Raw genomic sequence first — 12742 nt, forward strand, 5'->3', positions numbered from 1 at the left:
AGGTGGGAGATCCTGGAACTCCAGCCTGTAGCCCTAGGATATAAGGTCTATGACCCAGGGATCCTGGCAAGATCTTGTCCAGGTGTGACTGTAGAATTTTAGCTGGGCTCCCAGCTGCCTGTCTCCTGGCTTTGAGGAGGCAGAGCCTGAGCTCTGTTACTGTGAACCAGCACTTCTGGCACCTCTGGCGACAGTAGAAGAGCGTCTGGCTTTGACCCGAAACTTTGCAGTTCGAAAGAACTGTAAATTGGGTCCTGAGTGTTGAGAAACTGCAATAGAGTGAGACTTTGATGTGTAATTGCACAGGAGGGACAGCAGGTGGAGATGTCATATATGTGTTATGTGTGTTACAGTCTGTGATGTATGTCTTACACTTGTTTTTTCCTGTGTTCTAAAGGTGACATAAAGGAGAGAGATGGAGCATGCAGTGATTGCTGCTCATACACAGTTATCCTGTTCTGATTATCAGTTTGTATTATGATTGGTTCCAACTTTATTATATAAACAAGTTATACCACAAAGAGCTTTCCGGTGTGTGCCTACTGATAGAAACATAACTCATGAGGTGATCCTGAGTGCATGGGTAAAGCACTCAAATGCCAACATGTTATTGGCCCATACACAGACAAGAGGATCCCAGTTACCAGGAGTCAAGATTACAAGACACAAGAAACATCTCTAAGAGATCTGCACAGCAACTGTGAGTAATCCCAGTATTATAATAAAAGGGGAATAGCAGACAAACAGAAAGGGATGGCAAGCAGCACAGATCTTAGACTGGCAATAACCAATATGTCTAATGATAAATACCAACTGTGGAAATGTAAAGTTGAAATGCTGCTGACTAAAGATGATTTGTGGGAAGTTATAACTACAGACCAAATGACAATAACCCGGAATGGGACAAGAAGAACAGACAGGCACGTGCAACTATAGGCTTATTAGATGAAGATGATCAGTTACTCCATATAAATCAAGAAAACACTGCAAAGGGCATGTGGGATACACTGCAAAGGGCATGTGGGGTACACTGCAAAGGGCATGTGGGATACACTGCAAAGGGCATGTGGGATACACTGCAAAGGGCATGTGGGATACACTGCAAAGGGCATGTGGGATACACTGCAAAGGGCATGTGGGATACACTGCAAAGGGCATGTGGGATACACTGCAAAGGGCATGTGGCATACACTGCAAAGGGCATGTGGGATACACTGCAAAGGGCATGTGGGATACACTGCAAAGGGCATGTGGGATACACTGCAAAGGGCACACTGCAAAGGGCATGTGGGATACACTGCAAAGGGCATGTGGGATACACTGCAATGGGCATGTGGGATACACTGCAAAGGGCATGTGGGATACACTGCAATGGGCATGTGGGATACACTGCAATGGGCATGTGGGATACACTGCAAAGGGCATGTGGGATACACTGCAATGGGCATGTGGGATACACTGCAAAGGGCATGTGGGATACACTGCAAAGGGCATGTGGGATACACTGCAAAGGGCATGTGGGATACACTGCAAAGGGCATGTGGGATACACTGCAAAGGGCATGTGGGATACACTGCAAAGGGCATGTGGGATACACTGCAAAGGGCATGTGGGATACACTGCAAAGGGCATGTGGGATACATGTGGCATACACTGCAAAGGGCATGTGGGATACACTGCAAAGGGCATGTGGGATACACTGCAAAGGGCATGTGGGATACACTGCAATGGGCATGTGGGATACACTGCAAAGGGCATGTGGGATACACTGCAATGGGCATGTGGGATACACTGCAATGGGCATGTGGGATACACTGCAAAGGGCATGTGGGATACACTGCAATGGGCATGTGGGATACACTGCAAAGGGCATGTGGGATACACTGCAAAGGGCATGTGGGATACACTGCAAAGGGCATGTGGGATACACTGCAAAGGGCATGTGGGATACACTGCAAAGGGCATGTGGGATACACTGCAAAGGGCATGTGGGATACACTGCAAAGGGCATGTGGGATACACTGCAAAGGGCACACTGCAAAGGGCATGTGGGATACACTGCAAAGGGCATGTGGGATACACTGCAAAGGGCATGTGGGATACACTGCAAAGGGCATGTGGGATACACTGCAAAGGGCATGTGGGATACACTGCAAAGGGCATGTGGCATACACTGCAAAGGGCATGTGGGATACACTGCAAAGGGCATGTGGGATACACTGCAAAGGGCACACTGCAAAGGGCATGTGGGATACACTGCAAAGGGCATGTGGGATACACTGCAAAGGGCATGTGGGATACACTGCAAAGGGCATGTGGGATACACTGCAAAGGGCATGTGGCATACACTGCAAAGGGCATGTGGGATACACTGTAATGGGCATGTGGGATACACTGCAAAGGGCATGTGGGATACACTGCAAAGGGCATGTGGGATACACTGCAAAGGGCATGTGGGATACACTGCAAAGGGCATGTGGGATACACTGCAATGGCTACATGAAAGAACCAGTTTAAACAGCAAATTATTCCTGTTAAGAAAACTGTACCAAATGAGACTTAGCAAAGGACAGACTATGAAAGAGCATATAAGTAACTTGCTGGAGATAGTAGCACAGCTCAGATCTATAGGAGAAGAGCTAAAGTGCAGCCACACAGTAGCCATACTCCTGAGCAGTCTACCAGACACATACAGTGCACTGATAAATGCTTTGGAAACAAGACCTGAAACAGAACTCACACTAGACTTTGTGAAAAACAGGCTTATAGATGAATATCAGCGCAGGAAAGAAATCACCAGGATTACATGGACAGTGACACAGAATAATCTCTCAAAGTTACAGATGCTAGGGTGCATAACAAAGAAACAAGAGCATGCTGTAGATGCGAGGAGATAGGACATTTAAAAAAGGACTGCTCTATATGGAAAGGAGAATAGCAGAAACTACTTTAATAAGGGTCCAAGCAGAAAGACAAGACTGCACTTACAGACATATGCACAAATAAGTGGAGTGGAACTTTAAAAGCGCCAGTAACACATACGAACTTTAGTTGGTACATAGATTCAGGAGCGACAAGTCACATGACAAGCGCCAGTAACACATAGGACTTTAGTTGGTACATAGATTCAGGAGCGACAAGTCACATGACAAGCGCCAGTAACACATAGGACTTTAGTTGGTACATAGATTCAGGAGCGACAAGTCACATGACAAGCGACAGAGATTTCTTCACCGAAATTGACACATCATAGAGAAGCAATCTATCTGGCAGATGGTGCCAATATCACTGCGGAAGGTAGAGGGCATGGCATGCTCATATGCTCCAGTGCTAATGGAAGTGACAGAACAATACCATTTAAAGACGTATTATATGTTCCCAGATTGGAAGGGGGATTAATATCTGCAAAGTGATTGACAGATAAAGGACTCATCATTAAATTCAAAGATAAAGTGTGCATCATCCAAAATGGAACAGAAACAGTAGCCACAGCTATGAATGCCATTTTTAGATTTCTCACAAATATTTAAGATGCCCGCCCTAATATATATATATTGTAAATGCCTGCACATCTTATTACCAAATCGCATAAATGTGCGCCTACATCGCACAACATCTCATAAGCATACCACAGCATCCCATAAGAGAAAACGATACACCCACACATTATCTGAGTTCCAAAGCTCAATTAAGTATATATTTCTTGTTAAAAGGATATGGATACAGTATATATTACAAAGTACAGTATACCTATAGTTACATGGTTACACTCACACAGAAAACAGTTAGAACATAGTTAAAACACAGTTACATATAGTTACAGTTAAATGCCAGCGATACAATTACCAGATCTTTCTCATTATTAGTTTGTCCCTCCATATGACTCTGTCTTTCTCTCTTTCCTCTGTAAAATCATGCAAGACCTCCATCTCCCTCTGAGACTACAAGCAACTGACTCTGACCCCCCCCCCCAGCCAGGAACTACTTTCCTGTGTGACTAGTTCCTGGTGGAGGGGTCTCTCTCTCCTTCTATGATTGAGTCACTATTTTCTTTGTATATGCTGATCAGGTTGTCTATGTAAACTGCCAAAAGGGTTGGCTTGAGTTCCCTGTTCACTGTATCATTCATTGTTCTAACAAAGTGATTTTAGCTTTTATACATATAATCATAACTATCTGCTGCAATGTCCCACAACTTCACAACAAGTATCAAATTAATCTACACACCAATCTGCTTGTTTTAATAGTAAACATGACATGTGTATCTGGGCCCTCATTCCGAGTTGATCGGTCGCAAGGCGAATTTAGCAGAGTTACACACGCTAAGCCGCCGCCTACTGGGAGTGAATCTTAGCTTCTTAAAATTGCGACCGATGTATTCGCAATATTGCGATTACTAACTACTTAGCAGTTTCAGAGTAGCTCCAGACTTACTCTGCCTGTGCGATCAGTTCAGTGCTTGTCGTTCCTGGTTGACGTCACAAACACACCCAGCGTTCGCCCAGGCACTCCCACCGTTTCCCCGGCCACTCCTGCGTTTTTCCCGGAAACGGTAGCGTTTTCAGCCACACGCCCCTGAAACGCCGTGTTTCCGCCCAGTAACACCCATTTCCTGTCAATCACATTACGATCGCCGGAGCGAAGAAAAAGCCGTGAGTAAAATTACTTTCTTCATAGTAAAGTTACTTGGCGCAGTCGCAGTGCGAACATTGCGCATGCGTACTAAGCGGATTTTCACTGCGATGCGATGAAAAATACCGAGCGAACAACTCGGAATGAGGGCCTTGGTTCCGTTCAAATAATACACATTCATGACATTAATTCATTAGGTAATTTTAAATCACCATGATGTCTGGTGCTTGATATTATTATAATTATGTACTGTATGAAATAAGTGTCGAATCCATCTCTGTGGCATGTCCGTGTAAATGCGTGAGTTACCATATATTGCTGTGCTCGCTGCGCATATTTGCAAGTATAGCGACTTAAATGTGTGTAGTTTGTATGTTCTCTTTATGTAATATTTTTGACTTTGACACAGCCAAAGCAGAACAACACCTGTATCGTCTAGACACTGCGGCACGACAGGTGAGATTAAGCACACACGGACACACAGACTGTATTCACATGTGGCACAGACGACTAGGACACAGGCACCCAGGCAGCATTAAGGAACTACAAGAGAGAGGCCTAACAGAGGACCTCACAGTATCAGACTGTTCAGTAACCATGAGGTGTGACTGCTGTATAACAGAATGACAGTTCCAAAACAAAGTGAGAACAGAGCCCAAAGACCTATAGATCTCATACACAGTGACGTGTGTGGCCCAATGCAAGTACGTACCCCAAGCGGTAACAGATATATACTGACTGTCACTGATGACTACTCCAGATATACAGTTACTTATCTGATCTAAAGCAAGGATGAAGTACTGGACACGTTACATGATTACGTAATAATGGCTAGAAATACATTTCAAAGAAATCCACTAGTAACTCATAGTGACAATGGAGGTGAATTCACAGGTCACAAAATAGAACACTTCCTGAGGCGACTCGATATAGAGCACCACAAGACAGTACCCTACACACCAGAACATAATGGGGTACCTGAAAGATATAGACTCTGACAGAAATGATCAGATGCATGTTACCAGATACAGGATTACCTGACAAATACTGGGGTGAAGCTGTAACAACAGCCACATACTTACAGAACAGATTATTCTCAAGAACAGTGGAGAAAACCCCATATGAATTATGGCATGGCAGGAAACCTAATGTGAACCACATAAGAGTCTTTGGATGTAAAATATTTGTGTATATTTCAGCAGAAGGACGCAGAAAACTGCAGAACCGTGCAGTTGATGGAATCTTCGTTGGATTTGGTGAATGTACCAAAGGATACCGAATTCTGAATCCAAGGACAGATACGATAACCATAAGCAATAGTGTGACCTTCGTGGAGGAACTAAGAAATGAAGTGATGATTCCAGCAGATCTGAATAAAGAAGACAACACTGACTCTTGTGACACCATCACAACAGATGCTGACCAAGAGGTTGAAATCAGTCTTGAACCAGAAACCAAAGGTATGCAGGAGCGCACCACAGATGAAGTAAGGTGCTCCAACAGTGCGTCTCTCATATAAAGCTAGCACCATTAATATACTGTACGTGAACCCACATCATGGGAAGAAGTATCTGACCTACCAGAAAGGGAAGCTGCAAAATGGATAGAAGCAGCAAAAGAAGAAATGAAATCCATGCACGACAATCAGACATGGACACTAACAGAACTGCCAGCAGGAAGGAAAACCACAGGCAGCAAATGGACATTCAAAGTCAAATACAACACGATGGAAAAGTGGAGTGATACAAGGCCAGATTAGTAGCCAAAGGATATTCACAAAAATATGGAGAGGACTATGATGAGACATTTGCTCCAGTAGTAGAGCACACAACCATAAGGACATAAGGACATTACTTACAGTAGCAGCTGCAAAGGATATACAAGTGAGACACTTCGATGTAAAGACAGCGTTCTTACATGGCGAGCTAAAGGAGGATATTTACATGGAACAGCCACCAGGTTTCAAAGACCCTGAAAGACCAGATCTTGTGTGCAAGCTCCAGAAGAGCATATATGGTCTGAAGCAGGCAGCAATAGCCTGGAACAAGACCCTGAAAGACCAGATCTAGTGTGCAGGCTCCAGAAGAGCATATATGGTCTGAAGCAGGCAGCAATAGCCTGGAACGAGACCCTGAAAGACCAGATCTAGTGTGCAAGCTCCAGAAGAGCATATATGGTCTGAAGCAGGCAGCAATAGCCTGGAACAAGACCCTGAACGACCAGATCTAGTGTGCAGGCTCCAGAAGAGCATATATGGTCTGAAGCAGGCAGCAAGAGCCTGGAACAAGACCCTGAAAGACCAGATCTAGTGTGCAGGCTCCAGAAGAGCATATATGGTCTGAAGCAGGCAGCAAGAGCCTGGAACAAGACCCTGAAAGACCAGATCTAGTGTGCAGGCTCCAGAAGAGCATATATGGTCTGAAGCAGGCAGCAATAGCCTGGAACAAGACCCTGAAAGACCAGATCTAGTGTGCAGGCTCCAGAAGAGCATATATGGTCTGAAGCAGGCAGCAATAGCCTGGAACAAGACCCTGAAAGACCAGATCTAGTGTGTAAGCTCCAGAAGAGCATATATGGTCTGAAGCAGGCAGCAATAGCCTGGAACACAAAATTAAATGAAGTACTCGTACAGGAAGCCTTTGTGAGAAGCAAAGCAGATCCCTGCTTATATGTCAAGGAAATAGCTGACAGGTGGATCTACCTGTTAATCTATGTGGACGATCTTGTAGAATGTTTAGAGCAAGAAGGGGATAAAGAGGAATTACTGCAGATTCTGAACAAGAAATTCGAAACAAAAGACCTATGAAATATACCACACTATTTAGGTATTCAAATAGGAAGAGACAGACAATCACCGGTACAGAAAGGCAATAGGAAAATTGCTGTATGTTACCACTATTACCAGACCTGACATCACTACAGCAGTAGCAATTCTAAGCAGAAAGGTCTCCAAGCCAAGTCAGATGGACTGGAATGCTGTGAAAAGGGTATTACATTACTTAAAGGGAAACCATCGGTTTAGGACTTAGACTTCCAGCAAGCGGAAAGTGTAATCTGATCAGATATGTGGATGCAGATTGGGATGGACACTCTACCGATAGAAAGTCCACAAGTGGTTACCTATTTCCACTTGGTGAAGGACTAATCAGTTGGACAAGTAGGAAGCAATCATGCGTAACACTTTCTTCCACAGAAGCAGAATATATTGCTGCAGCTCAAGCAAGTCAAGAGCTAATATGGCCGAGACAATTGTTATCTGATTTGGGACAGCAAATGTAGAACCTACAGAAATCTTTGAAGATAATCAAGGATGTCTCGCATTAGCAGTAACAGAATGTGTAAATCCAAGGACCAAGCACATTGATGTGACGTACCACTTCTTGAAGGATCTACAGGAACAAGGTCTTCTCAACTTGTAATATTGCCCAACAGAAGAAATGACTGTGGACATTCTCACCAAGCCATTGGCTGGAGAAAGACATCACAGACTATCTAGAAAGATGGGTCTCATGGATCAAACCTCACCTATTGAGAAGGGGTGTTAAACTGCAATAGAGTGAAACTTTGATGTGTAATTGCACAGGAGGGACAGCAGGTGGAGATGTTGTATATGTGTTATGTGTTTTACAGTCTGTGATGTATGTCTTACACTTGTTTGTTCCTGTGTTCTGAAGGTGACATGAAGGAGAGAGATGGAGCATGCAGTGATTGCTGCTCATACACAGTTATCCTGTTCTGATTATCAGTTTGTATTATGATCGGTTCCAGCTTCATTATACACTGCACAAAAAATTAAAGGGAACACTTAAACAACACAATGTAACTCCAAGTCAGTCACACTTCTGTGAAATCAAACTGTCCACTTAGGAAGCAACACTGATTGACAACCAATTTCACATGCTGTTGTGCAAATGGAATAGACAACAGGTGGAAATTATAGGCAATTAGCAAGACACTCCCAATAAAGGAGTTGTTCCGCAGGTGGTGACCACAGACCACTTCTCAGCTCCTATGCTTTCTGGCTGATGTTTTGGTCACTTTTGAAAGCTGGCGGTGCTTTCACTCTAGTGGTAGCATGAGACGGAGTCTACAACCCACACAAGTGGCTCAGGTAGTGCAGCTCATCCAGGATGGCACATCAATGCGAGCTGTGGCAAGAAGGTTTGCTGTGTCTGTCAGCGTAGTGTCCAGAGCATGGAGGAGCTAACGGCAGACAGGCAGACAGATGCGTAGGAGGCCGTAGGAGGGCAACAACCCAGCAGCAGGACCGCTACCTCCGCCCTTGTGCAAGGAGGAACAGGAGGAGCACTGCCAGAGCCCTGCACAATGACCTCCAGCAAGCCACAAATGTGCATGTGTCTACTCAAACGATCAGAAACAGTTTCCATGAGGGTGGTATGAGGGCCCGACGTCCACAGGTGGGGGTTGTGGTTACAGCTCAACACCGTGCAGGACATTTGGAATTTGCCAAAGAACACCAAGATTGGCGAATTCGCCACTGGCGCCCTGTGCTCTTCACAGATTAAAGCAGGTTCTCACTGAGCATGTGACAGTCTGGAGACGCCAAGGAGAACGTTCTACTGCCTGCAACATCCTCCAGCATGACCGGTTTGGCAGTGGGTCAGTAATGGTGTGGGGTGGCATTTCTAAGGGGGGCCACACAGCCCTCCATGTGCTCGCCAGAGGTAGCCTGACTGCCATTAGGTACCGAGATGAGATCCTAAGACCCCTTGTGAGACCATATGCTGCTGCGGTTGGCCCTGGGTTCCTCCTAATGCAAGACAATGCTAGACCTCATGTGGCTGGAGTGTGTCAGCAGTTCCTGCAAGATGAAGGCATTGATGCTATGGACTGTCCCGCCCATTCCCCAGACCTGAATCCAATTGAGCACATCTGGGACATCATGTCTCGCTCCATCCACCAACGCCACGTTGCACAACAGACTGTCCAGGAGTTGGCGGATGCTTTAGTCCAGGTGTGGGAGGAGATCCCTCAGGAGACCATCCGCCACCTCATCAGGAGCATGCCAGGCATTGTAGGGAGGTCATACATGCACGTGGAGGCCACACACACTACTGAGCCTCATTTTGACTTGTTTTAAGGACATTACATCAAAGTTGGATCAGCCTGTAGTGTATTTTACCACTTTAATTTTGAGTGTGACTCCAAATCCAGACCTCCATGGGTTAATAAATTTGATTTCCATTGATAATTTTTGTGTGATTTTGTTGTCAGCACATTCAACTATGTAAAGAACAAAGTATTTAATAAGAATATTTAATTCATTCAGATCTAGGATGTGTTATTTTAGTGTTCCCTTTATTTTTTTGAGCAGTATATAAACAAGTTATACCACAAAGAGCTTTCCGGTGTGTGCCTACTGATAGAAACTTAGCTCATGAGGTGATCCTGACTGCATAGGTAAAGCAATCAAATGCCAACACTGAGTAGGCCTTCCTAGATGGGGGAGCTGCAGAAGACAGATAGGTGGATTTACCCGCAGTAGCTTGTGAAATTCACTTGTCGAGTTCATGACCAAATAAGGCCTCACCTGTGAAAGGCAGGCCTTCAACACCTTTTTTGGAGTCCGCATCAGCAGTCCACTGACACAGCTATAATCCCCTACGTGCCGACACTGCCATAGCTGTGGTGCATGCATTAAGCAAACATATCTCCTTAATGGCTTCCAACATAAAGTTCACAGAGCCTTGTATGTGTTGCAGGAGTAAAACAATTTCCTTTTGAGGTAAGGTGTCTAACCCCTCAATTAAATTACCAGACCATTTAGCAATGGCTCGCGTAATCCACCCGCATGCTACATTGGGTCTCTGGGCCACCCCAGCAGCTGTATAGAAAGATTTGAGTGTAGTCTCAATCTTACGATCAGTTGCATCCTTTAGGGAGGCTGCACCAGGAACAGGTAATACTATTTTATGTGAGAGCCTGGAGACTGACACATCCACTATCGGTGGATTTTCCCATTTTTCCTATCCTCAGGAGGAAAAGATGACAATAACCACCTACGAATTTGAAATTTCTTATCTGGATTAACCCACGGTTCTTCAAACAGGGCATTTAGTTCCTTTGACACAGGAAAAGTGGCTGAGGATTTTTTCTTCACATTAAAGAAAGATTTCTCACGCACCTCTGTCACCATCAGGAATATTTAGGACTTCCCTTATAGAGTCTATGAGAGCCTCAACACCTTGCAATAGAGTACCTTCCCCTACCTCTATGTCCACCTCACCTTCCTCCATTTCTGATCCTTCATTATCAGAGTCAGAATGCAGGATATGGGCCAAAGAATGTTTTTACAGACAAATAGCAGAGGACTGAGACGCAGGTCTGGGTACTGATTCCTTTTGTATAAACTCAGTCATAGACTGTCTTAAGTATTGTGTCTTCTCATTATGAGATAATTTAGTAGAGATGGTGGAAATCATTCCCTGAATGGACTCCAGCCACGCTGGCTCCGTCCCACTAGCCTGAGAAGGGACACTACACTGAGTACACACTAGTGAACCCCCTGGAGAAGAGAAACACTGTGTCTTGCATGATACAAACTCTTTGCCTGACACACTGTAGTTGTAACAGCAAAAATATACAGGAAAAGGTTAAAAGCACATTTAACCCACAAAGAGCCCTTCCTGAGAGATACAGAAAGAGGATAGAACCAGCACATGACGCACTTATCGCTATAGCCATGCTTAGCCAGGTCACAGTCTAAGTACCTATATTAGGGACTTAGTAGACAAGTATAAAGCTCCTCCCTGCTATGACCCCCTGGTACCACTGAGATAATCTGGAGGCTCTCCGGAGGAGCTACGCGTCCCTGCAGTCAGCATCTGTGTTAGCTGCAGTAGGGTAAAATGGCGTCTGTGAGGTGCTGGATCCACTCATAGGGCCAAATTCAGACCTGATTGCGCACAAGCGTTTTTTGCAGTGCTGCAATCAGGTAGTTGCCTCCTAGGGGGAGGGGGTAGTTGACGTGCAGGGGTGTGAACGCTTATGCAGAGAGCTGCACAAACAAAAGTGTCTCTGCAAAGCTCAGAACTTACTCAGCCGCTGCGATGATCCGGCAAGGAGCTGACATCAAGAATCTTCCCTCCAAATGGCTGGGCACGCCTGCGTTTTACCAGACACTCCCCAGAAATGGTCAGTTGACACCCACAAATGGCCTCTTCCTGTCAATCTTCTTGCAACCGCTGGTGCGATCACTTTCTTCGTTAAATCCATCGCTGTCCGGCAATCTCCACCGCCGGTGGCTGACATGCCTGCATATTGCGGAGCATATGCATGCGCAGTTCAGACCCGATCGCACTGCTGCAAAAAGCTAGCATGCGATCGGGTCTGAATGACCCCCATATTGAAGCCCTGCTCCTGCAATGGCGCGCAGTCTTCCCGCTCTTCTTTATGCTGCCATTATGTGTCTTTTAAGCTGCAATGCTAGTCTGGGTACTGTGAACACTTACTGTGCACTAAGTCTGGAGACTAAGTCCACCCCGTTACAAGCCGTGTATCTCCGTACCCTAATTCTGCCATAATGGACGGCGACTTGCTAACCGGGACGCCGGCTTAGTACTCACCACTCTTCTGTCTTCTGGCTCTGTTAGGGGTGGCGGTGTGCTGCGGGAATGTACGCTCACCGTGGTGGGGTTTGCAAATAGTTTCCTCAGGAGCTAGTGTCCTGTCAGCGGGGAATGGGACCATTAAACCTTAGTGGCAGTGGTGTAACTAGCGAGCGGTGGGCCCAGGTGTGACAAAATGCTTTGGCCCCCCCATCCCATCCAAGTCCACCCCCTCATCCCTGGAGAGGATCTGGTGAGGGGGAGCTGCTCAGGGCCAGGGAAATGGATACCTAGCAACAGTGCCGTAACTAGACATTTTAGCGCTGTGTGCAAGAAATGGCATCGGAGCCACCCCCCTCTATAGTAAACGGGCAGTGCGTGCTGTAGGCGCGCAAAAAATATAGGGGCGTGGCCACAAAATTATATCAATTCATATAATGGTGCATGGTAGTCTTCATTATTCAAATTACACCGCACAGTAGCACCACTATACCAGGTAGAGCCCCTTTTACACATTACAACGGACAGATTCCCTTTTTTAC

This window comes from Pseudophryne corroboree, chromosome 3, assembly GCF_028390025.1.
Source record: "Pseudophryne corroboree isolate aPseCor3 chromosome 3, aPseCor3.hap2, whole genome shotgun sequence".
NCBI lineage: Eukaryota > Metazoa > Chordata > Amphibia > Anura > Myobatrachidae > Pseudophryne > Pseudophryne corroboree.